Source organism: Mercenaria mercenaria, chromosome 2 (genome assembly GCF_021730395.1).
Source record: "Mercenaria mercenaria strain notata chromosome 2, MADL_Memer_1, whole genome shotgun sequence".
In the NCBI taxonomy this organism is placed as follows: Eukaryota; Metazoa; Mollusca; class Bivalvia; order Venerida; family Veneridae; genus Mercenaria; species Mercenaria mercenaria.
Genome location: NC_069362.1, coordinates 59,744,078 through 59,765,846, shown reverse-complemented (window position 1 = coordinate 59,765,846; position 21,769 = coordinate 59,744,078). Strand labels below are relative to the sequence as shown.

General features: G+C 35.3%; 1 long non-coding RNA gene across 1 annotated transcript; it reads right to left on the bottom strand.

Moving 5' to 3' along the window:
* Positions 1 to 14,651: 14,651 nt before the first annotated feature.
* LOC123524790 (uncharacterized) lies at positions 14,652 to 20,206 on the bottom strand. The gene is made up of 3 exons (XR_008369834.1): positions 19,748 to 20,206; positions 15,996 to 16,115; positions 14,652 to 15,368 (listed from the first exon to the last, which is right to left on the bottom strand). It is a non-coding gene; the product is annotated as an uncharacterized LOC123524790 (long non-coding RNA).
* Positions 20,207 to 21,769: the final 1,563 nt, after the last annotated feature.

The window sequence follows — 21,769 nt, the reverse complement described above, 5'->3', positions numbered from 1 at the left end:
TTTGTGCCCTGTGTTTCAGTAAACTCATGCTCATGTAGAATGTTCTTCCATCAGAAACTTGTGTCATTTACATTTTAAAATGCCTCGGAAAATATTAGTCATGAAACCACTGAAATTATTGTGAAAATACCTGTTTTAATATTTTGCATCAAAAATTGCTTGTTTCAAAAGGAAATTACACAGTGGGTAATATTGTGAGCCCAGATTTCAAATTGAAAGCATCCTGAACATATTTCGACTGTTGTAACAAGTGAACAAGAATTCAGTCTTGATAGAAACTTGCTTTATGAAAATAGACTGTGCAAACATTAACACTTATTGACCTACCAAACAAAGGGCTCAAATCAACGAGAAAGTTTTAAAATGATGTGGAGTTTGACCTCTTTCAGTCTCGTGCAAAAAAGTACATATAAAAGATGATAACATTGTAATTCTTAATGTCCATTGTTAAATGCAAATATTTTTGTAACAACAAACAAAAACTATTTAATTGAACAGATTTGCAAAAATATGCCTACCCCTAAAAGATTTAAGAGGTCTCAAATCAAGGAGAAAGCAGCATATACTGTAGAATTTATGCATTTACATTAACATGCCGTTCATATTGACAATCTAACAAACTGCTGTTCTTGACTCACTTTTCCGGGGTGCTTTAACAGGAGAGAAAACGTATGTTAACAGGGTGATTCTGACTCTTACATGCTGTTAAAACAGCTTTCTGTATATGCGCATTCCGTGGCAAAGCGTAAACACCCAAACCAGACAATTCAAATGTAAATGACATCGACATAAAAAGATATGCGTTATCCCTACATAAACAGAATTTTTGGTCCTACAGCCAACATTCAAGATCGAATTTAGTCCATACTTAAACTCAAGAATTCTTGTGGCAAGACCTGCAAACTCATTCATATAAAAATGACCTTGACCCTCATACCACCTTCACATTCAACCTCAAAACCTTAATATACAACATTTTTGGTTTTACAGGTCAGATAAATGACCCAATTTAGTTCATACTCACACTTGAAAGCCTTTAATAAGTCAACTTGACCTGCAAATGATCTTCACCTTTACACTTGCAACCTCAAAAAACAACATCTTTGGTCATACACGCGGGGACATGATTTTGCGTTTGCAGCTCATTTTCAAAATTGAGAAAAGAGAGCAAAAAAAAGAAAAAGCTTCTTCGAAGTTTTCATGAAACACACCTTAGACTTTCATCAAACATAGTCTTTAGCATGAATATGATGTCCTGTCACATATTTGTTCAAGTTTGGAAACTAGATGGGTGACTAGAACTAAAAAAAAAAAGAAAAACAAATTGAAGTAATTTTTCTAAGGGGCTACAATGTGTAAATCCATGTTGTAGAATTATTTTTGTCGAGCCCGCTTGCGGAAGCGAAGACATAGTTGTCCAAATGGCTGTTCGGTGTATGTGCGTGCGTCCGTCCATGCATGCGTGTGTCCCTCCGATGTTCGTGATGCGCCTAGCTTGAAAAGTATTTGATATAAATTGATGAAACCTTGCATGAGTCTTTATCATGATATGAACTTGTGTAGCTCTTATTTTTCGTCTGGCTCCCTCCCCTATTTTCAGAGTTATGGCCTCTGAAATAGTCAAAAATGCACATTTTTACCTTGTGACACGCCTAGCTCAAAAAGTATTTGAAATAGATTCATGAAACCTTGCATGAGTCTTAATCATGATATGAACTTGGGCACCTCCTATTTTTCATCTGGCTTCGCCCCCAATTTTCAGAGTTATGCCCCCTGAAATAGTCAAAAATGCACATTTTCACCTTGTGACATTCCTAGCTCAAAAAGTATTTGATATAGATTCATGAAACCTTGCAACAGTTGTGATATGATTGCGCACCTCCTATTTTTCATCTGGCACTGCCCCCTATTTTCAGAGTTATGGCCCCTGAAATAATCAAAATTGCACATTTTCACCTTGTGACACACCTAGATCAAAAAGTATTTGATATAGATTCATGAAACCTTTCATGAGTCTTAATCATGATATGAACTTGCGCACCTCCTATTTTTCATTTGGGTCCGCCCCCTATTTTTAAAATTATGGCCCCTGAAATAGTCAAAATGTACATTTTCACCTTGTGATGCACCTAGTCCAAAAAGTATTTAATATAAATGGTTGAAAACTTGCATAAGCCTTTATCATGATATAAACTTGCACACCTCTAATTTTTTGGCTGGCTCCAGCCCCTATTTTTAAAGTTATGGCCCATGAAATATTAACAAACAAGAGGGCCATGATGGCCCTATATCGCTCACCTGTTATCATTGCACTTGAGGACAAGAAGGTCCTCAGTAAAATATCAAAGTCCAAAGGACAGGAACAACAAAGGGAAGAAATTTAACCAAAGAGAAAAAAAATTCTTACAAGGTATAGATATGTCAAAATACACCTAAAAATTGGAGGTACCATCCATGTTGTACCACAGAAAAGTGGTCTCGATTTTTCCCTACAGCCAATAATAAAAAAGTTACTAAAAATAGGCTATTTATAGTAACGTAAAAGGGAAGTAATTAAAAAAATAAATATTGTAAGTGAACAAAAGAAGGATCTGCCAAATAAATCTGTTGACATAAATGAAATTTCAGATCAATATCTTCATTAGTTATGGAGATATACCCATTTTAATTTGAAATAAAGGGAGGTAATTTGACATAAAACCAGTCCATAGTTATCTACCCTGATTGTCTCTGTCCAACTAATAACAATAATGAAATTTCAAATAAGTCCTATAAGTACTTACTGATATAAATCCATTTTGATTACAATCAGGGGAGGTAATTAGATACAAAATAACTCTGGAACCTACAATTGGATCTGATTTGTCATGGAATCCAAGATTTATTGTTGTTGAAGATATTTTGGAAGTTTGTATCAAATAAAACCATAAATGAAGTCTCTATATGGCTGCAAAAGCCAAAATAGCCAATTTTGGACCTTTAAGGGGCCATAACTCTGGAACCCATGATGGAATCTGGCCAGTTGAAGAAAGGAAGCAAGATCTCGTGGTGATACAAGTTGTGTGCAAGTTTGGTTAAAATCAAATCATAAATGAAGCTGCTATTGTGCAGACAAGGTCGAAATAGCTAATTCTGGCCCTTTAAGGGGCCATAACTCTGGAACCCATAAAGGAATCTGGCCAGTTCAAGAAAGGAACCAAGATCTCGTGGTGATACAAGTTGTGTGCCAGTTTGGTAAAAATCAAATCATAAATAAAGCTGCTATTGTGCAGACAAGGTCAAAATAGCTAATTTTGGCCCTTTCAGGGGCCATTAAATATATAACTCTGGAACCCATAATGGGATCTGGCCAGTTCAAGAAAGGAACCATGACCTTATGGTGATACAAGTTGTGTGCAAGTTTGGTTAAAATAAAATCATAAATGAAACCACTATCGTGCAGACAAGGATTTGTTGACGCATGGATGGACTGACGACAGACGAAGGGTGATCACAAAAGCTCACCTTGTCACTATGTGACAGGTGAGCTAAAAATGCACTTTTTCACCTAATTAAATGCCTAGCTCAAAAAGTATTAGATGTAAATTCAGGAAACCTTGCTGGAGTCTTTAACATAATGTGACCTTGCACACTTGGCATTCTTCTTGAGAATCTTAGCTCTTATTACAGAGTTATGGCCCTTGAAATAGCCAAAATAGTGGATTTTTTGTTTGTGATGCTCATAGCTCAGAAAGTATTGGGCCTAAAATAATGAATCCTTTTCATAAAATGTTTGTTGAGGCTATACCCCATTAAGACTGCAAACATTTGAATTATTGCCCCTTATTTGTGACAAATGTACCAGTGGGGGGGGGGGGGGGCACACCCTATGTCCTACAGACACATTCTAGTTATGCTTAAATTTACTTTTTTGAATTGTTTACACTAAAACAAAAGTAGGTGTTTATTCCGCTGACCGCTTTCTAAATTGCGGCAGTATGAGGTCTACTTCAGTTGTCTTGCATTTCACTGCATACTTATCAAAACAATTTTTATGCCCCCGAAGGGAGGCATATAGTTTTTGAACCGTCTGTCAGTCTGTCAGTCTGTCCGTCGGTGTCCGCAATTTTCGTGTCCGGTCCATATCTTTGTCATCGATGGATGGATTTTCAAATAACTTGGCGTGAATGTGTACCACAGTAAGACGACGTGTTGCGCGCAAGACCCAGGCCCGTAGCTCAAAGGTCAAGGTCACACTTAGACATAAAAGGATAGTGCATTGATGGGCATGTCCGGTCCATATCTTTGTCACCGATGGATGGATTTTCAAATAACTTGGCATGAATGTGTACCACAGTAAGACGACGTGTCACGCGCAAGACCCAGGTTCGTAGCTCAAAGGTCAAGGTCACACTTAGACGTTAAAGGATAGTGCATTGATGGGCGTGTCCAGTCCATATCTTTGTCATCGATGGATGGATTTTCAAATAACTTGGCATGAATGTGTACCACAGTAAGACGACGTGTCGCACGCAAGACCCAGGTCCGTAGCTCAAAGTTCAAGGTCACACTTAGACATTAAAGGTCATTTTTCATGATAGTGCATTGATGGGTGCATTGATGGGCGTGTCCGGTCCATATCATTGTCATTCATGCATGGATTTTAAAATAACTACGCATGAATGTGTGACACAGTAAGGCGACATGTCGCGCGCAAGACCCAGCTCCGTAGTCAAAGGTCCTAAACTCTAACATCGGCCATAACTATTCATTCAAAGTGCCATCGGGGGCATGTGTCATCCTATGGAGACAGCTCTTGTTTCTTTTTTGTTTCCAGTCTTGTTTAAAATACGTCTATGGCGGAGTGAAAAACTAGAAACTGTTTCATAATGGAATTGAAATAGCTAAATTTTATATGAAACAAGGAACAGTTTCTTTTATTGGTATATTACCTAGATTAATGTATGTTTTGACAGGTGTTTCCATAGCATATTTTGTTTGCTATTATAAATTTCGAACAGTTAGCTTGACTTTTATTTTTACCGTAGTATTCCAATATTGCAAAAGTTCTTACACGGCTTAGTGCCCGAAATCTGACTATAGTATAGCCGTCCAATTTTCGTTCTGTTTTTCCCATATAAGTGTTCACATTTTATATTATTTACTGCGGTAATAATAATAGCTGTAAATAAATATGCATAAATAAAATAAAGAAATGCAACATCCAATCTGCCAGAAGTGGAACAATGTCTCAAACTTAATTATTTGATAATGCCTGTTAGACAGACTATACTTCAGCAGTAAAATTATTGATAGATCAGCATAGGTAAAAATAAACACAGTCTTACGAATTTGCCCGAAATATCGAAATATCGCTCTTTTTGATAATTATAATAACATGCAGCTCGCTCTGTGGCAGAGAAAAATCAGCATGATAGTAAGCATGGTTAGATAATGATCTTTAGATTGCTTATGATAAGGAGAACACATTTCTCTTAGACTTTGCAATAGAAAATTATTTGTTTTATATACATAAGTAAAAAGAGATAAACATTTTTCTTTTTAAAAACAGTTTTATTTTCCATTTTAGTATGATAATAAAATGTTATTAACAGCAGTAATAAATTGAAACAAAGTTTTATATATAGAAATGATTTATAAAGATATTTTTTACTATAAAACAATTGGTTAATGCATACATAAAAAGACTTATTCTTAAGCATGAAATGCATGAATAGTTAATATATGGTGACACATTTCTTTTAAAAATGAAAGTGAAAAATGAGATGTGAACTGTGTATGACATCGATATATACATATAAAATATTACAAATTCTAAACACCCCGACCTATATGTTGTCTTTCATAAATATTGAACATTATTTCATGGATAAACACACTAACAGAATACAAAAGTGAACAAGGGCATTTCAAATTTAAAGTGCGTAAATAATTGTTAAGTCATTCTATGTAAAAATGATAATTGTGTGGGATGAAAAATCAAGATGACTGTGATAAAAAATGTATGAGCCGTGCCATGAGAAAATCAACGCATCCGCGCAGTCTGGTCAGGATCCATGCTGTTCGCTAATGGTTTCTCTACTTGCAATAGGCTTTGAAAGCGAACAGCATGGATTCTGACCAGACTGCGCGGATGTACATGCTGGTCTGGATCCATGCTGGTCGCAAACCCACTATGTTAGTTTTCTCATGACGCGGCTCATATCTTGTCACTTTGCAATAATTTTTAAATTATCTTTCAATCTCAAAATTATCTATATATAAAAAAGTTTTGACAGTGTTTTTTTTATATATATATATATAAAATATAATCTTTTTCATTTCGCTGATTGTAGTCATACACAGAATGAAAGACAGCCTGTACAAATAATGTGGTAACATAAGATAAGAATAATTAGTATAGTTGCAGTGTTGCTGACTATATAATCAAGCTAATTGCTAGCAATCATATGCCCTCAGTAAGAACCTAATTAACACCTTGGTGTGTGAAGGAAAGAAATTTTGTAGTATTTTTGCTTTTCCCGGGCTTGTTCCATAGACTGAACAGCACTTATTCGGAATTCTATGTCCTCAAACTACGGTGTTTTATTAGAGCCATCACCTTCTCTCTAAAAGATATTTGGCGATAGCACTAGGTAACTATGGCGATTCACAAATTAACAAATGCATATGACGATATGGTGATGCGCAAATTATGAATGCGGCATGCGCAGATACAACGAAGATACGCAAAGTTACGTTGGAAAAACATCGTGTTCCCATCGTTACTTCATGTGTCGCCGCTATTGCCAAATATCTTGTTATAGAGAAGGCGATGACCCTAATGGAACAAAACATATTCATAGTATTTCACATAAAATTTTTTGATTGCACCTTAGTTCTGTTAACTATAGTGTAATTGTTTGTCGTAGAAAAAGTTCTTATCATCTCCTATGGATTTTCAGATGCCGGATAAACGTTCCCCATATTTGTGTGGAAAGGCGAGAGTGGTACCGCCAAAAGAAAAAAAAAACAAGTTAATAGGGACAGAGTTCAAAAACTCAGAAACAAGCTGCTTGAGCAGAAACGTGAGCGCCAGCACTTAGGAGGCAGTAAACAGTTTCTAGCCCTGCAGTCGAATTGGCCAGGGTCAAAATCAGAAATATAGGGTAAGTTAGAAAATTGGGTAGATTACTGGTCATGTAAATAATAAAGAATGAAAGTTATCTGTAAATCATTAGAATCAGAGGACATTGAAAATTAATTGTTCAGCCAGTCAATGCTGTATAGTGAGTACCTGTTGAGAAATGGCGGTGAATGAGAAACTATGTCTTTTTTCAGCTAGTCAGGAAAACAGACGCTCATTTGACAGGGGCCTCAGTAGATTGTAAATAGCTCAAAAACGGTACAGATGGCACATACTTTTGAATACATTTTCAGATTCTGGTGTGTCTTGGAATTCTAGAGCAGTAAACTAAATTATTCTATCATTTCCAGGGAAGTTCCTATGGATTTTTGAAGTTTGGCAGTTTTGTGTGTTTTTGTCACCAGATTTCGCGACCATTTTCAACAGAGGTCCAGCCTTAGTAATACCCAAGATGACAGATGCAAATTTGTTTGACTATGTTTTCAATGAAGTCAGTCATTGTGAATCCAAAAATGTATGTTTTCTTTTTCAGGTGTGCTTCATTACAGTTACAGACTGGTTGGGTTATTTGGGGCGCCACAACTTGTTTTGGGACTGCGAAAAAACTGTTTATTGCCACCTTAAGGTAAGTTATCAGATTTTCAACATCACAATATGGGAATAGGTAGTCATATTTCAGACTTTCACATGCATGTAGTGTCAGGAAAAGGAAAGCTTTCATAAATTTAATGCATATCTTGTATGTGAGAGCTGATTGAAAAAGGGAGGTAATAAAAACTTTGAAAATAGGCACTTTTTACAAAATTTTTAATGTTTGATTTTTTTTGTACGGAAATGAATTTAAGATACTTTATAATTCGTTTTCTGATAATAAATGTCAAGAATAAAATAGTTTTAAGTATAATTTGTAGAAAATTTAGTGATTTTTTTTTTTTTTTCAGAACAATTATGGCCTCGTCATTTTTTACAAAAAGTCATAACAAAGAGTGTTTACAAAAACTTAGAAACAGTTTATTCAGTAAGTTTGAGGAAGTCGGCCAATGTCTTATATGGTCAAGACCGTGTGAGCGATATGGCTATGGCTATGTCAGAACCATGTTAGATGGCAAACGGGTCAAACTTTTATGTCACCGACTAGTGTTTTACCTTTGCAGCTTGACAGTCAAATTCATGTGTCACATCGATGCCATAACTGACTCTGCATTAAAGTATCACACCTTTCATATGAACCACAATTAGTTAACAATAATAGAAAGTCATGTCTTTCATGTAAAGAATGTTGTGGTCATCGGAGCTATGGGAGATGTATTTTTACGGTAATATATCTTAATATTTGCATGTTCTCTCACTGTTGCAGAGTTCCAGTTTTCAAGTTTTGTTATTGTTGTTGTTGTTGTTGTTGTTGTTATTTCTACTACTGTTTTTTTAAAAGTTTAGATTGCAAGTCCATAGTTATGTTCATCAGATACACCAGATGTAGATGGGCCAGATCTGTACAGGGAATTTTGGTATTGTAGGCGGCTCGCTGTTCTTTTTCTAAGGAAGTATCGCGAATTTTTGTACTTTGGCAAGGACTTTCTAGCTGCATGATAATTTCTAACTTTGTCCCTTTGTCTCAGCTGAAGAAATATTTCACTGCTGCTTTTGATTTTCACTCCAGCAGCCCTTGCCAGTCAAAGTGTTGCAACGCCATGGCCCAGTGTTCTTGAATGGGTTGCCGAATGGCAGAGACCGGAAAAGTTTCGACTCCAGCATGTAGATTTTGGTGCCAAGTTATAGACACTTGAATGCATGCTCTCACACATGTTAGTGTTGTATAGTTTGTATATGCTCTTGAGCCTTTCAATGCTGGAAATCCTGTTGATCTCTGCCTGTATGGTGTTTAGGTCTGTGTTTTTCAGTTCCAGGTGGATGCCATAGGGTAGTGATTTAGTTGTGTAGTGTTGTAGGTGGTGAATGCACACTGTTGAGTTTTCTCGACAGAATCTATGGTTACCACTTAGACATCGTGTAATGTATTTAATGGCTAAACAGCCTATGTGTACTAAGTGTTGCCCATGATATTTTAGAGCTCTGAGATGCTGTAACTCTAGTTGTACCCTGGCACGGATGCAAGCAGCAAGTTTCTGCATGTAGATGGATTTAGCGTCTCGGAATACTTTGCAGTTTCAGTGAACGTATGTTTTTTTCAAGTGTTCGTAGCCGATGGACCAGGCACTTAAATTGTAGTGTTCGAAATATATTTTTTTCTATCACTTGTAATCATTGATAGCCTTTGCTACTTGTGTGCTTGCATCTGTAGTTATGGATTGTATTTTTACTAGTCCAGATTGTGTTATTTTGTCGAGGCTTTTGTGTAGGAGTGATCGCTCACTGGAAGAAATTGAGGCCTCTGATTGGTAGTTTTTTGTGCAGTTACTTGTATGATTGCAATTCTTTTTTCTGCAGTTCTTGTTAGCAATGGCAGTAGCTATAGGTAGAGATCTAGATGTTGAGTGATCAATTGCGACTCCGAAGCTTTGTTGTGCAGCCTGAAAGCCTCCACTAGGTCTTCGTGAAAATGAGGCGTCGAATTGAATGTTGACGCCATTGCTTGTTCCGGCAGTTTCAGACACACGCTTTATGTACCTTTCATTTTCTAACATTGCTTGTTCATTCAGTTCAGTCACTTTCTCACTTAATTTGTTCATTTTTTTTTGAAGGCATGGCTTACTTGGTGGTTTTATATTTAGACAAGACATAACTAGTGACACATCCTCAATGTCAGCTTTTGATTTCATCACAGACAAAAGTAACATGTCATTCAGTTGAAGTTGGACCTCTTGAATTTATTATTGTATCTGACATTTCAAGTGTTGGTGTTTTAAACTTGCAGGTACTGCATACAGCTGACAGCATTACTGTTAATCCTTTTCTTTCATTAATTTTTACAGAAATAGAAGGACAGCTACACTTATGGACCAGCTGAATAAGCTGCCGTAACTTTTCAATGTTAACAATAATGTTTTCATCTATGTCACCATTTAGAATTTTGTTCTGCTTTGTTTCAGATTGAGATCTTAGCTTATACGGACGTGTATTTACAGTTGTAGTATCCGGGTTTGCTTTTTCGGAAACATAAAGAACATCCCTTGCTTCAGTAGTGTTCAGTTGCTGCAGTCGAAGGTCTGGTGTGTCAGTCATTTCAACATTCATAACAGGTAAATTTTGCTTCTGCTTCCCTACATTGCCACTTTTAAACTGAGTCCTACGTTTTCCATGAGAACGCTTGTAGCTGTGTTTCCTTTTCAATGTATTTCCTTTAAACATTTTTATAGATTAATCCAGATTTTTACAATAATTTCACTATTTCACAGTGGAGTCTAAATCCTAAGTGATTCTACCAACATTTGGAGTGGCTTATCACTGTGTTATTGTTACAAAAAATGAAAGCTGAGTTGGCTTATCAGGGTCTTTGGTATTGGATTACATTATTAATGAGGTTCTTGACTCCCTCTGGACTGTTTGTGCTGATTTTCAGACAAGACCAGATGGATTACTTCCCTTTAAATACAAGGTAATTTTTTCAGTCTCTCTTACAGCAGCTTTAGGTTATCTTCACTCTCTTATTTTTGACAGAATTTTTCTCACTGGTGAGGAAGGTTTAACAGTTATAAACAGGGCAATAATACTCTTATCAGTTACATGCTAACTTTTTGTGGTCAGCCTCACACAGCAGGGGAACAATAAATCTCCCATTAGTGTTTCATCCAAGATCCTTATCAGCCAACATGTATGCAGTATGTTTGTATTACAAGAAATATTCGAATTGTGCAGATCTTACAGATCAGTACTAGTTAGACTAGCCACTAGACTGATAATAATGTATTTCTACATTTTTCATTTTTTGATGAATTTAATTTCATAGAAACAAAAGCCAGTCTATTTTAGAGCTGATGTTGAAATTATGATATTGGACATAGAATATAGACTGGCTCAGTTCACTACATTTAATAATAAAAATGTAAAAAAAGATATATCATAGTCTAGGAGCTAGTCTAAGTACTAGTTGAATAATACTTCAAAAAATGGAAAATGTGAACTATGTAAAAATGTGTAGCAATTTTATTTTACTTGTTTTAAATGATACAATTTTTATGACTTACTCCAAAGTAAAATGGATATTTATAAATTCTGACCTTGTTATTTTCTTAATACGCCCTTTGTTATTTATAGGTATCATTGATAAATTCTGAATTTTGACCAGCGAAGACCATGGCTGATCTTGGTCTGAATTGTTTGCAAAAGGCAGAACTATTTACCTGCTATAACAGTCTCAACTTAAAATTTACAAAATGCAAATCTTACAAAGTGCAGATATTTTGTCTTTATTCATAGTTGAGCCACACCTTGAGAAAACCTACATAGATTACTGCATTTGCATGGAACTAGATCAGCCTGCACATGCATGCAGTTGATCAGGATCCATATAGTTTGCTAGCAGTTTGTCTTACTCGAATATAGTTTGAAAACAAATTGTATGGAATGAGCAGACTGATCAAGATCCAGACTAGGTAGTCACAAATACAATATGCTGGTTTTCTCATGGTGCGGCTCAATTATTAATTCAATTATTTTGCTGAATTAAGTGGCACATTAAAATGTTGCATACTATAATTTTGCAAATTTCTACTACATGTTTGTTTTTATAGAAATCATAAATGGCATTGACAGAATTTTCCCGTGCTTTTCCGGTGCTTAGTAGAAAAACTAGATTTTCTTTTTTATTGAAATTATAGTGAATTTACAGTCAAACATGTCTGAAAAGACCACCCATGGAAACAGGCTGACAGATAGTCTCACTTTACATGTATAATATCTTTGAAAATGGTCAAATTGGAGATAAAAAATCCTGGTCTTTGTAGACAAGTTTTGAAATAGTGTTTTTTTTTTTGTTAGCGGGTGGTTTTTACCACAGATTGACTGTACATCAAATTCCTAGTCTTTTTATAATTCGTATGTCCATAGACATTTTATAATATGAAAATTAGTTTGTCCTTCATTAATTGTACCCCCCGACAACAAAGTTGTAAGTGGGGGTATACTGGTTTCAGGTTGTCTGTCTGTCTGTCCGTCCGTAGACACAATCTTGTGCACACCATCTCTCCTCATCCACTTGACACAATTTAATGAAACTTCACAGAAGTGATCAGTAACAACAGTAGTTGTGCATGGGGCATGTTAGGTTCTTTCAGAAAAAAAACGTGCAGAGTTATGGGACTTTGTTTTTTGTTTCTATACTATATACATAGACACAATCTTGTGCGCACTATCTCTCCTCATCCACTTGACACAATTTAATGAAACTTCACACAAGTGATCAGTAACAACAGTAGTTGTGCATGGGGCATGTTAGGTTCTTTCAGAAAAAAAAATTTGCAGAGTTATGGGACTTTGTTTTTTGTTACTGTACTATATACTTAGACACAATCTTGTGCGTACCATCTCTCCTCATCCACTTGGCACATTTTAATGAAACTTCACACAAGTGATCAGTAACAACAGTAGTTGTGCATGGGGCATGTTAGGTTCTTTCAGAAAATAAATTTGCAGAGTTACGGGATTTTTGTTTTTTGTTACTAAACTATATACATAGACACATCTTGTGCGCACCATCTCTCCTCATCCCCTTGGCACAATTTAATGAAACTTCACACCAGTGATCAGTAACATGTGGGGCATGTTAGGTTCTTTCAACGACAAAAATTGCAGAGTTATGGGACTTTGTTTCTTGTTAACATACTATGTACATACAGTCTGCATATGCAGTCTTGTGCGCGCCTAATCTTCCGAACCCTTGCACACAATTTAATGAAACTTCACACAAGTGATCAGTACCAACCCTAGTTGTGCATGGTGCATGTTACGTTCTTTTAGATAAATATTCTGCATAGTTATGGGACTTTGTTTTTTGTTACTATACTGTATACATACAGTCCATATAATTATGCAATCTTGTGTGCGTCAAATTGCAATGTACTGTGTCAGTGCATGCGGGGGTGTGGTGGGGGGTGGGGCGTACATTCATCACTGTTAGTGATAGCTCTAGTTTTATCAAGTATAATCAAGTATTATCATGTGTCTATATTATACTATGCCGTCTGTAGTTGATAATAAATATTTAATTACCTAAAAACCTTTTTTCTTGTTTTCTTTTTCCTGATTCATTTTAAAATCTTAAAACAATACTTTGTCATTACTTTTTATTTCAAGTTACAAATGTTTATTAATTCTCTCTAAGTAATCTTCAGGCAACATGTGGCCTAACCTCATAAATAACAAACCATGAAGGAATTAGGGGTCAATGAGATATCATGCTGAAGTGCTAATAGGCTGTACCTGTACCTTCTCCAGCAGAATTTTGGAGAAATCTGTCATAAAAGCAGAGAGTGTCTTTACATTTATAAGGTACTAGTTAAAGAGTTGCTACTTCATTTAGGCATGTGTAGGCATATATCTAAAGGGAACCAGCCAGTTGGCATAACCAGAAGTGACAAAAAACACTCAAAAAGCTGAAAATTTTAGCCGAGTCACATACATATTTCATTGTTTTTGCAGAAAGGTAAGTGTCCTGTACACTTAAATGCCATTTTCAGACTTTCTAGTCATACAGAAGGAAGAATCGAGGGGTCACAAATATCCTGGATAGGATATAGAAGAAAGGGAAGCTTTCAAACAGGTATACTGTTAGTAGACATTTATGGCTAAATCTTGCTTGGAATTTCACAAGAGTATCATGTTGGTAAAATGCATAATGCACAGAGAAGACTCAACACCAGGTTTGTATTTATAGTTATCTTTATTACATGATAGTAGTAATGCTTGAATATGGTAGAATGATGGTTATCAGGCAAGATTTATTGTCTCTTTAAGGAGGCAGTAAACAGTTTCTAGTGTCAAAATCAGAAATGTAAGGTAAGTTAGAAAATTGGGTATATTATTGGTCATGTAAATAATAATGCATGAAAATTACCTGTAAATCATTAGAATCAGAGGACATTGAAAATTAATTGTTCAGCCAGTCAATGCTGTATAGCGAGTACCTGCTGAGAAATGGCGGTGAATGCGAAACTATCCCAAACGAAAAAAAAGGGGAAACAAAACACTTAAACAAAACACTAATACTATACTGTGTTTTGATGATGTTTTATTAGTATAGCAAATGACATGCAAATGATTTATTTATTTATTTTTATTTTGTTGGGTTTAACGTCGCACCGACACAATTTTAGGTCATATGGCGACTTTCCAGCTTTAATGGTGGAGGAAGACCCCAGGTGCCCCTCCGTGTACAACTTCATCACGAGCGGGCACCTGGGTAGAACCACCGACCTTCCGTAAGCCAGCTGGATGGCTTCCTCACATGAAGAATTCTACGCCCCAAATGAGGTTACGAACCCACATCGATGAGGGGCAAATGGTTTGAAGTCAACGACTCTAACCACTCGGCCACGGAGGCCCCCGACATGCAAATGAGGTAACAAAACACTAACAAAACATGATATGCAAATTATGTTACAGGTTTATACAAAACACTAACAGAATACTTGATGTTTTGTTAGTGTTTCATTATATGTGCTAAAGAAAACACTAACAAAACACTGCTAACAAAATACCAACAAAACATATGATATGCAAAAGAGCTAGGTTACAAATTTAAACAAAACACTAACAAAATATTTTATGTTTTTTTAGTGTTTCATTACCTGTGCTGAAAAAATACCATAAACAAAACATTATTTACATGCATGAAACAAATTTATATATGAGCCGCGCCAGGAGAAAACCAAGATAGTGGCTTTGCGACCAGCATGGATCCAGACCAGTCTGCGCATCTGCTCGATCTGGTCAGGATCCATGCTGTTCGCTTTCAAATGCTATTGCAACCAGAGAAACCATGGATCCTGACCGGACTGCGCGGATGCCAGAAAAAGTATACACACAATATGGTGCTAAAATGTCACCATTTTCTACTCAGTTCCAAAGTCATTGAAGTATATCAGTATTTTCCACTTTTTGCCATGGGTTTTTCAACAATCTTCTGATGTATAGTCAGTGTAAGATATGCTACTACTTTCAACTGAATGTCACTGTTGGTTGAGAAATTTTCTGTAAATGTTAGCCACCATCAGTGTAAAATGCCACAGTTTTTCACTAACTGCCACAAAGCCATCATTTGCCACCATTCGTCTCACTGCAAAACCTGTAGATGTAATAAACCAAGAGATATTAAACCATACAAGCAGTTTCTTCGTTAGTTTTTTTCCTTTGTTTATAGTTTCAAAATTAAATTAATATCATACATGGTAATTTTTGGTATTCAAAATAGTGCATCTTTATGATACAGGCAGCACTGCAGATTTAAGCAAGTAATAATTATAACATTACTTGTTATGTTTTCAAGAAACTGTATTTTTTAATTTGATTTCAAATGTTGATATAGAATAAGGTTCCAAAGATGGCAGACAGATATTCAATGTTTTGGGGAAATGATTAATAGATTGGACTTATGCATTGCTATTACCATTACCATATTGTTATAATAAATAGTAACATAGTTTAATTTCTGCCAGTTACCTGCACTTACACCTCAAGTTATGTTGACTGTCATGTGATTACTTAATTGGGTATTTTTAATTATTATATATACTGATTTGGACTTGATATAAAGGAGATAATTATAAAACCTGCCATGAGTTTGCTGGAAATAAGTTTTAAAATTGTTCCATTAAGTCATGTTCGGGGAAAATTTTTCAATTGCCCACAATCAAACATACAACTATGGTAGTGTGTACATGTATATAGTAATACATAATGCCAGTATACTTACATGTTTTTGAACTGCTGGATTCATTAAGTCTTCTTTGAACACAATGCGTTGATAACGAAGGTCCCAATTCATTCATGTGTGCCATACTTAATATACACATATGGTGCTATACGGGAATACCTGAAAAATAAATTTAGTTTAAAACTTACATTCATAAAAACATTTGGTTTATTATTGGGTATGTCAACGAACTAAAATTTAAACTGTATACATTGTGATGATGGGGCCAAAAAATGTCACTAGTTCTTCCAAATGTATAGCAAATAGAGGGTTACATTAGTCTTTATTCTTATTACATTATACTCTTTAATAGCAGAGCTACCAGCGCCGCAAAGCGGCGCCGACAGCGTCACATTACGGTTAGACGTATGAAAAAGAAAATGAACAGAGAGATCTAACTGTGTATACTATCGAGTTGAAAATTCGTGGTACTTTTTGGAATCGGTGTTGTTCGGATTTTTTCAAGTACACTATGCACATAGTAATTAATCAGTAAACACGTCAGTAGACGCTTACTGTTTACGGTTGACAAAAGCGTCTCGCTTACTGCTTTGAATATTGATTAAAAATGCAAATGAGCATTTGATAATAAGAAATAAGTGCTAAATACATTTTCTACGAAGAAAAAAAGAAATAAAACACAATATTTTCATTTTGAAACGACTTTCGTAACGCTGCCGTTACTGAACTTTATTATATATACTTATGTTTGTCTTATGACGTCATAACTCCACAATGGTGTAGTGGTTAGCGAGTTTGCGTTGTAATCCAGAGGTCATGAGTTCGAATCTCACCCGGACCAGATTTTTTTTTTAATTTTTTTTTTTTTATTTCATTTTTTTTGTATTATTATGAGTTTTGAGAATATTGTATAACTAAAGTCATTCATGTGAAATTCAACATGTGTTTAGTTTTGATGTCAGGTTCCACTGTAGTGCCTGTGTAGTAGTCAGTAGACATAACTTAAAAAAAGAAAAGCTTTAGGATCAAAATATACAGGCATTAAACTGTGAAAAGCAAATAATGCTCTTCTCCCCGTTCGCATATATTTCATCCATTAGCTTTAAAATCACTGACAAGAGTTTATCTGGAAAAAAAATTGGCGATGAATTATCAACAAACATCAAAAAGGTTCTTACTACCATCCCTATTTTATAGTGCTAAAAGATTAACCACTTTTGGGTTTAAAACAAGCTTTGTACAGTCATGTAAATGATTGTAATTTTCTCATACCAGGCGTCTGTTATAGCAGTATTTTTGACTGAAAGTTGGACACATTCTTCCTTCCAAAAAGAACCAAAATTTGACAATAATTACATTTAAAAGAATTACAATAGTCATTTCCAGGATTACGTAAATTCTAATTTCTATTAACTTTGGAACTGGAACATTAACTTTTTACATTAAGTCCTCATTGCCCAACATTCACACGCAAAGACACAGAATTCCTTTGGCTATTGGCCTAATGAGATTCTGTTAGGTTTGAAATTTTCAAAGTTCAAGCTTTTCAGTTTGAAGCAGTTATCATTTTGTGACTGGTTTCCAGTATGATAATAAGTTATGTAAAATTGTTGATGCAGTACGTTGTAATAAGAATAACAGAAATTATTCAAATACGTTTTTTTTTCTTTATCTTTGTGCAGATGTTAATCTATACCGGACTTTCTTTTGATTATATACATAATATTTGTGGAGTTTTCACATGTCGAGAATTAATCTTGATGCAGTCTAAAACATGCATTCAGAAATCATGAATTATCATTAATAATTTTAATAGCTCTAAAGAACATAAACTTCCTAAACGAATCCATAATTCCAGATAATTCCAGCACCACTCCTTTAATTTTTAACGGGCACTGGTGATTTTTCATGGGAGCTCTGCTTTTTAGGTAGCACCTAATTTCATATTAGATTAAAAGAATTATCTGGATGAACATGATTAAATTAATAAATTTGAGTATTTTGGAGAAGTTACTCATTTGTTATGTTTTAAATTAATTACCCCAATCTTATAAAATAAATAATATGAGCCGTGCCATGAGAAAACCAACATAGTGGCTTTACAATCAGGATCCGTGCTGTTCGCTAACAGTTTCTCTAATTACTATAGGCTTTGAAAGCGAACAGCATGGATCCTGACCAGACTGTGCGGATGCGCAGACTGGTCTGGATCCATGCTGGTCGCAAACCCGCAATGTTGGTTTTCTCATGGCGTGGCTCATATAATCATTTTGAACAACAAGTAAATAATCCATAAACAATTCTTTTTGTTAAAAATAATTTTCATTTACCTTAACATAAATGTGTGCAACACCAATAGACTAATTAATAACTAAAAAACAGGTTAAAACACTAATTTTAAAGCAAAATATTATTCTCTAAATTTACAGACTCCCTTACAGAAGCAAGCCTCTGTGGCATACATGCTGCGTATTTGCTGTGTATATGCCGCGAACACAGTAGTACGCCAGAGGAGTACATTTTACATACACCGCATGCCGCGTACTATTTCGACGAGTACACAGCATGTACGCAGGAGGTCACTAGTACACTTCAAGTACGCAGCACAGACTCTGAAAATTTAAGGAGTACACTGCATGTACGCAGGAGGGACTTGTACAAGAAAATAGTACACTGCATGTACACCGCAGATACTTCGAAATTTATAACACTTATATTTAGTTGCATTAAAGTTGTTTCCCCTTGATGCAGTTACGCCATTTTCTTCAGATGTTTACCAAATTACATGCTACAAAAATTGATTTATTTCATTGAAAAGTGGATGAAGAAAAGCATACTAATTTATTTGATAACATCAATCTACATTATTTTGGTAAGGGTAAATACTTATTGATGCATGTCACTTATCTTTTTTCTGTTTTTTTCTGTCCAAATGATCAGCATTTGCATAAGAAAGTTGGTGGGGTAAGGAATTTACATTATCACAGCAGTTTCGCCACAAGAGTACACAGCATGTATGCAGCAGGAGTACACAGCATGTACGCCGCAGGACTCGGGCCAGGAGTACACAGAATGTACGCCGCAGGAGTACACAGCATGTACGCCGCAGGAGTACACAGCATGTACGCCGCAGGGGTAGTACACCGCAGGCTCATTTGCATGTGAAAAGTGTATGTGCCGCGTACATGCTGCGTACTATTTCCCGCATATTAAATTCCTCCAGCGTACATCCTGTGTACTATGTAGTCCACAGCATGTACGCAGCAAGTAGTACGCGGCAGAGCTCATTTGCATGTCAAAAGTGTACTACAAACGTACTATCGGTGTATGTGCGGTGTATATCCTGCGTACTATTTAAAGCCCTTGATTTCAGTACACATCATGTACGCATCATATACGCTGTATGTACACAGCAAGAGTACGCAGCAGGCCTTTTTCTTCTGTAAGGGCTGAAGTAAACAGTGCCATGGTAAGCAGACTGGTAGCATTGTTTACCCTGTAATTGGGGAGATAACTCTACTGGTTTAAAGTTTTTGTCTCCGTTGAATAATTTCATTTAAAAATATCCACTTTTCCTTTTAGTAAATTAAAAGCATGATAAACTAAAAAATACAGCTGCTTAATAGTTGCAAAACAAAAGCATATGAACAAAAATATATGTGAAGCAAAAGTCATTTGTGAAAGCTACCCAAACAAAAAGTAAACAACCTGCTTCCAGTTTGAATCCATGATTTACTAGTTACAGGTAATCTAGATTACTGTTGGAAAATGAATAAATTATATTGACTCACCATTTGTATTCTTTTCATTACTCTTAAACTTCCATGTTAAATATAAACTGCACATAGTAAACAAAGAGCTATATCAATAAACTTCTTTGTAGTGAAATAACTCCATCCTGCTCTCAAAGAACTTCCTGTTTAGATTTGAAATTTTGATATTCTTGGGCAAATGTGTCATTTACAGTCAGCTAATGAAGGATACATCTAGGATGTTGAAACTATTTCTGTACTAGAGTAAGATTTTATTCCATTTAGATACACATAAATTTTAAAGGTTACTCTGATAAAAAAAACCCAAAAGTTAAGGATTACTTTTTGTGGTACATGCACAGCCCCCAGAAGTAGTTCACTGACTTTATTTTCATTGGCTGACCTCTTGGTAGAGATTCTAAATATAAAGCAGACAAGATCTTATCAGTCTGTGGTAATCTCCTGTTGTGAGACAAGCAACATGTACACTGCAGTAGATTAATTTAGGCTAGAACTTCGTGTAAGACTACACCAAATTTAAGCTTACCCTATATATGTTTCATCCCCATCCCAACCACTATGTAGATATTTAAATTATCTGGACTTAAATAATATATTTATATATTCCTTTCACTATGAATTATTTCAATGTTTAACATTGTAATATTGTTTAGATTATATGGTGTATTATACATACATATTTTACATGAATACTGCCAGTATCTTTGTATCTCCTGGATTGAGGTCCCCAGGTCCCCAGTCCCCAGATCTTCAATTTAGGCTAAACATGAGTGAACTTTATATTTGATTTTATTTTTAGTAACAGTTCCTGTGTTTCTGTATTTGAGGTCCCCAGGTCCCCATGTCCCCATCAAAGTAAAATGTTTCTGTCTGTTTTCTCAGCTGCTCTACACACCACTCTGATACTTTGACATTATGACTGTCTTTGTTGTTACATGTTGTTGTATGTAAATTAATGTATTATTTAAGAATGTATATATATACTATATATATATAGTCATGTACTTGAATATCAGCAACATTTACTACAAAGGTTATTATAAGGAAAAATAGTTAGATAAGCAAAATCAAAATTTATATCAACAAAAATATTAATATAATGAAAATTTATAAATCATAATATAAGTAACATAATTATATTTGTTTTACTTCACTGCAAAGGAAAAACATTGCATTATTACCAGTTTTTAGCTCGACTATTCATAGAATAGTGAGCTATTGCACTCGCCCATGCGTCGGCGTCCGCGTCCCGATTTTGGTTAAGGTTTTGTATGTAAGCTGGTATCTCAGTAACCACTTGTGACAAACTGACTTACATTGCACAGGTTCCATAACTCTATTTTGCTTTTTTACAAAATTATGCCCCTTTTTCGACTTAGAAATTTTTGGTTAAGGTTTTGTATGTAAGCTGGTAACTCAGTAACCACTTGTGGGAATGGATTGAAACTTCACACACTTCTTCACTGTGATGAACTGATCTACATTGCACAGGTTCCATAACTCTATTTTGCTTTTTTTACAAAATTATGCCCCTTTTCCGACTTAGAAATTTTTGGTTAAGGTTTTGTATGTAAGCTGGTATCTCAGTACTTACTAATGGGAATGGATTGAAACTTCACATACTTGTTCACTATCATGATCTGACATGCACTAAGCAAGTCCCATAACTCTACTCTCTTTTTTTTCAAAATTATGCCCCTTTTTCGACTTAGCAGTTTTTGGTTAAATTTTTGTATGTAATCTGATATCTCAGTATCCACTAATTGGAATGGATTGAAACTTCACACACTTGTTCACTGTCATGATCTAACATGCACTGTGAAGGTCCCATAACTCTACTTGGCATTTTTACAAAATTATGCCCCTTTGACTTAGCAGTTTTTTGTTAAGTTTTTGTATGTAAGCTGGTATCTCAGTATCCACAAATTGGAAAGGATTGAAACTTCACACACTTGTTCACTGTCATGATATGACATGCAGTACAGAGGTTCAATACCTCTACTTTGCATTTTACAAAATTATGCCCCTTTTTCAACTTTT